This window comes from Acomys russatus, chromosome 30 (assembly GCF_903995435.1).
Source record: "Acomys russatus chromosome 30, mAcoRus1.1, whole genome shotgun sequence".
Classification (NCBI taxonomy): domain Eukaryota; kingdom Metazoa; phylum Chordata; class Mammalia; order Rodentia; family Muridae; genus Acomys; species Acomys russatus.
Window position 1 is genome coordinate 17,303,062 of NC_067166.1, and position 6,000 is coordinate 17,309,061.

Here is a 6,000-nt window from a genome sequence, read left to right on the forward strand (position 1 = left end):
CCTAATATTTTCCAAGAAGTTCCATTAACTGGGACTAAACATTCAAATATATGAGCCTGGGGGGGAGGCACTTCCATTCGAACCACCATAGATGGCCAGTTGTATGTGTCTACCTGCCTAAATTATAGTCCCCAGTGAGTCAGTCAATCACTAATCTGGGTGTTGCAGAGAATGTATTTTGTGATTGAAATCTATAATACATTTACTTTAAATAAGTGAGGTCACAGGAGAATGGTAATCTTGGTGAGCCTGGTTCAATTGCTCTAAAGGCTTAAGGAGCAAAACTAAGACTCCCCTTAAAGAAAAGAAATCCTGCCTGTGGTACACTACTTCAACCCAGGTTGAGATTCCAGCCTGCTTTGCTATTAGTTGCCTCTGGACTTCTAGATTGCCTAGCCAGTCCTCACACTTGCGGATTCTTCATAAAATTAATCCACACACATACTAATTCTTTATAAAAGGTCCAAGGAAGGAGAAAGCATGGCAGAAAGGAGAGATGAGGGGATGGAAGGAGGGCGAGGTAGAGAGACAGATGTTATGGTGTTATGTTGAGGGTTTGGTTACTTTTTTATTTCCTGATAAACATCATAGCCAAGGCAAAGACCTGCAGAAGTAAGGGATTATCTGGGCCTACAGTTCCAGAGGGGTTGGGTTCATGATGGCCAGGATAGTATGCCATCAGGCAGCAGACAATGTGACTGCAGCAGGAAGCTGAGAACTGAGGGCTCACATCTTGAACCACAAACAGGAAGCAGAGAAAACAAACTGGGGATGATAGGAAGTTTTAAAATGTCAAAGCCCACCTCTAGTGACACACTTGATCCATCAAGGGCACATCTCCTAAGCCTCCCCAAACAGTGCCAACAACTGGGTACCAAGCATTCAAATGCCTGAGACTATGAGGGTCATTTCGTCAAACCATCACAGTGGGTAAATTACTACCCCTTTTATTTTTAATTTCTTTATCTGTAAGACATAACGAGAGGTCCTCAAAGGCTTGCTACAAGATTTACATTTGATTATTTGATCTGAGACAAGGCATGGTAACTGGTATATAGTAGGTCCTTTTGCAGTCACCACCACCACCACCACCATCATCATCATCATTAAATATAAAGAATCTATGCCCTTTCCCACAGCTTATTGATGATTCTCTCCCACCTGGAAATTTAAATCTGATTTTTAGTCAATTCTGACTGAATATCCTAAGTCTGCCTTTGTAGCCAACAGTGGAATGTCTCTTCCATGGTTCTCACAGCTCCCATTAGAGAATTTCAGCACAGCTATTTTGCAGTTACTTAGCTCTGAGTTCGTGCGCAGTTTGCAAGGGCCTTGACCTAGCTAGACTGGGTTGTGACAAGGTTCTCTCAGAGGCCATGGGCTGATTTCAAGTAGCCTTGATACACGTTCCTTTATATCTCTTCTTGGCTATTATCAAATTTTTATACCTTCAAATATTTCTTATATGCTGATTACTTTCCTATCTCTCATACTCCATCACTTAGATAAGATGCTTCATGATTTTTATTGTCTGAAACTGGGCTGTGTCTCAGTGTGTGTGTGTGTGTGTGTGTGTGTGTGTGTGTGTGTGTGTGTGTGTGTGTAAAATATGTGTTTCTTATATTATCAACTATCAGTAGTATTGGACATTTTAACTACTATTACACACACTAATGTCACACACCAAACAATGCAACAGAATGGAGAGAAATTGCTAAATACTTTAGAAATAGATAGATAGTATTTCAAGTCAAGACAGTTAGGTGTGACTAGTAATGTGCTATTTAGGACTATCAGTAAATAGTTAAACATCGGTTTCCCAGAAATATGGAACAAAGCTGACAAACTTTCAGCACCAAATAACTCAATTAAAAGGGAAAAGTAAGAATGTATGATGGTGCCCAAAATGCAAAATGGATATCTGAGGCTTAGAAGAGGAGAATTCTGGAGATGGTGTTTGCCCTCAAATGATGTAATTATGTTTTCATTTCAAATATTAAAAATACTAAAAATAAATGCTTGACTGTTGACATTCTCTCAAGGAAAGAGGTTGACCTGCACTGAAGTGCCCTGCTGCTCACAGGCCTTCAGATGCAGAGGGGCTCTGGCTAATTCTGCCTAAGACTACAAAGTCAGGGCTGCCTAGGAAGTGTGATGAGTGGGATGCAGAGGAAGGGTGGAGCCTGGCTGCGGCGTCAGAGCATCATTTGGCGGAGCCTGGTGGGTAGATAGAGAGACCTCTTCTTGCCTCTGAGCTCAGCTGATGACTTGATTGGATTAACAGAATGTTATCAAATGTGGTCCAGACACAGGGTGGAATTGATTTTTTTTTCCTTTGGATTTTGTTCTCCACTGAGTGGTTCCCACAAATCCTCTGCTTTAGTCATTACTGGGTTTCTCAGAAGGAGGGACTATGAGGCAGACAAGGAGGAGATAACGAGCCTATTTATTCCAACTGTCTCAGCCAGTCCAGCTATCCCCACGGAGGCTAATTGAAATCAGCCCACAGCCACTGAGAGAACCTTGATACAACCCAGACTAGCTAGTCAAGCCCCCTGTAAACTGCCCATCCACTCAGAGCTAAGCGAATGCAAAAATAGCTGTGCTGACATCCTCGAATGGGAGCTCTGAGAACAATGGGAAAGACATTTTGCTTTTGGCTACAAATGTAGACATAGGATCTTCAGACTGAATTGACTAAAAATCATATTAAATTCTATGTGGAAGAGAATCTTCAATAAGCTGTGGGAAAGGGTCATAACCATGAGTTAGAAGCCATCACTGGGACACTCCAATATTTAAAGTATGAGAAGATGGGGCTGCTAGGCAAATAATTACTATAAAGTGTGGCTAGTGATGGAAAACCAAGAGAAGAAGATAAATGGTGTCACTTTTCATAATTGAAGAAGTAGTCAAGAGCTGGGAATGGCCAGTAGTGACCGGTACTATTGGCAGGTGGAGAAAGCAGAGTGACTGCGTGATAGACACGGGATGATCCAGAAGAGACGGAGATTAATGCAGGGTAGTGAGGAGGATAAAAGACATTGAAAAAGAAGGAATTGCTTGGTGGGGGTGTGTGTGTCAAAGCAAAACAGTCCCTACAGTACGCAGGTGTGGAGGCTGTGCGCTGCTGGGAGATGCACTGCCAGGCAATGTGCATCTTTGTCCATAACATTCCTGTTCTAACTGAGACTCCTTTTCATCCCTATGAGCCATGATGTGCTTTGACTCAAGTGGGAGATATTGTCTAGAGCCCTCAGGGATTTCTTGGTCATATTAAAAGACAAAATTTTTCCCTTACAGGTTTGATGTAAAACTCTAACTAGGTTTGGATAGCAATTTATGAATCAGGCAACATCTCATTCATAAAGCAGAGGCAACTATGAGAAGCAGTGATGGTTAATATGAATTGTCAACTTGAAAGGCTCTGGAATCACCTAGGAGACAAGCCTGTAAGGGACACCTGTAAGGGACATCTGTGAGGAACACCTGTGAGGGACACCTGTAAGGGACACCTGTGAGGGACACCTGTAAGGGACACTTGTGAGGGACACCTGTAAGGGACACCTGTGAGGGACACCTGTAAGGGACACCTGTGAGGGACACCTGTGAGGGACACCTGTGAGGGACATCTGTGAGGGATTGTTTAGATTACTGCACCCTCTGGGCACACTTGTAAGGGATTATCTTGGTTGGGCTCATTGAAATGGGAAGACACTCTAAAGAAAGGCAGCATCATTCTCTTGGCTTGGGTCCTGGCTGCATACGGAAGAGGAAGCAGCAGAGCACAAGCATCCCTTGCTCTCCTCTTGCTGGCTGCAGATGCAACGTGACCAGCTGCCTCAAGACCCTGCTGGACTGACTTCTCTACCACGGTGGACGGTAACCTCCAGCTGTGAGTTCAGATAAACCCTTCCTTCCTTACGTTGCCTTAGTCAGGGCATTTTATGCCAGCAGCAGGCAAAGTGACAAGAGAGAACAGAGCAGAGGGAATGGGTTTGTGGCAGAAATGAGCTGTGGAGAACAAAGAACAGAAAGCAGGTCGGATATTACATTCCTTTCTGTGCAGAGTTCTGTATGGGAATTCTGTATGTTTACCCTAGGAAATTGAGCCCTTGAGAGACGTCCCTATCAATCCTAGTCTTTTTTTCTTTTCTTTTTTTTTTTTTTTAAGATTTTATTTATTTATTACATATACATATATGCAGTGTTCTACTGCTTATAACTCCTGAAGGCCAGAAGAGGGCACCAGATCTCAATACGGATGGTTGTGAGCCATCACGTGGTTGCATGTGGTTGCTGGGAATTGAACTCAGGACTTTGGAAGAGCAGCCAGTGCTCTTAACCTCTGAGCCGTCTCTCCAGCCCCCTCTTTTTTTAAATTAGCCTGTTACAGAATTCACCTTGATTATTTGAACCATAACACATGTGACTCTGTTCTGGTTTGATCTGCTCTGTTGGGACTAGTCCAAGATCTTGGTCCAAAATGATGGGTGCAGTGAGGGAAAACTGTGCTCTCAGGTAAACGTGAGGAGAATCTACTATTTTCCACTTTATACCTACTCATAAGTAAGCATGATTATGATCAAAATCATGCATTAATGGAAGAAACATGTGCAGTAAAAAAATTCTTATATGATCAAATCTACCAATCCAAACAGGGAAGCGCCTCACTGTCTGATCTTAGTAGCCAAGTTCTTCCTTCTCTTGAACCCTACAAAAAGAAGCCTCAAATTATAATAAGGCCCTTGAGTACCCATTTAGACATCAATCTTGACAGTGCGTTATTTTTTCTGTTTATACATAAAAAATTAGACTGTGTTTCATATGGACCTTAAAATAACAAGGGATAAATAACTTCTGGCACACAATGATAGAGACCAATGGAAATGCCAACACAGGCCCTTTGCTGTTGCCTAAAATTTGGTCTTCATAACAGGTAGGATGGCTGCCATGTTAAGGACAAATAAAATTAAACTTTAAATTTGTTATTTGGTATTACTTCTTTAAGAAATATTTGTTTTGTTTTATTTTTATGTGTATGGGTGCTTTGCTTGCATGTGTGTCTGTGTGTCCCTTGCAAGTCATCTCCATACTTTTTCAAATCTATATGACGCCTTATTGCAGGTTCTTTGGATAAGAGGCCAAGAATCTGGAAACACTCACACCCATCCTCAGACACCAGCAATATTTGTAAGCATATGCTTATGGTATTCTTAGAAATTCTCTTCCCCATCCCGGTAGCCACTCCTATCACGTCCGTTTTGTTTGAACTGCACAGTCCAGAACTTCTGCAACCAGGCTAAACAACGATGATGTTTCCAAGTGTTCCTGGAAACACTTTCAGATTCTCCCCCACTGTCCAGGAGGCAGCTTCTGCTTTGGTGTAGAGCTGCACTTCCAAACTAACAAAGTTAGGAATTCAAAATGTCCATTTCTAAGGTTTCAAAGCCTGGGATTGTTATGTGCGCTGCATCTCCACTGCATAACTCATTCCAATTAGAGAGAAAAGTATGAATCAACAGCCTCTGAGGGTGTCCTAGAGTTTCTATTGCTGTGATGAAACTCCATGACCAAAAAACAAGCTAGAGAGGAAAAAGTTTATTCAGCTTACACTTCCAGATCACTTATACCAAAGAAAGAACTCAGGAGAGGAACTCTAACATGTCAGGAACCAGGAGGCAGGAGCAGATGCTGAGGCCATGGAAGGGTGCTGCTTTCTGGCTTGTTTCCCATGGCTTGCTCAGCACCAGTCCAGAGATTGAGCTCCCCCACCTCCACCCACGTCATTCAATCACAAATTAAAAAAAAAAATGTCTTACCACCGGATCTTATGGAAGGAGGCATTTTCTCAATTGAGGCTCCCTCCTTTGAGATAACTCTAGTTTTTGACTCAAGCTGAGAAAAACCAAAGAGCCCAGAGGGTGAATCTGAGTTCTATTTTATCACTTGCCAATTTCAAGATATGAAACAACTATAGCTCTTTCTCTGTTTAAAAAA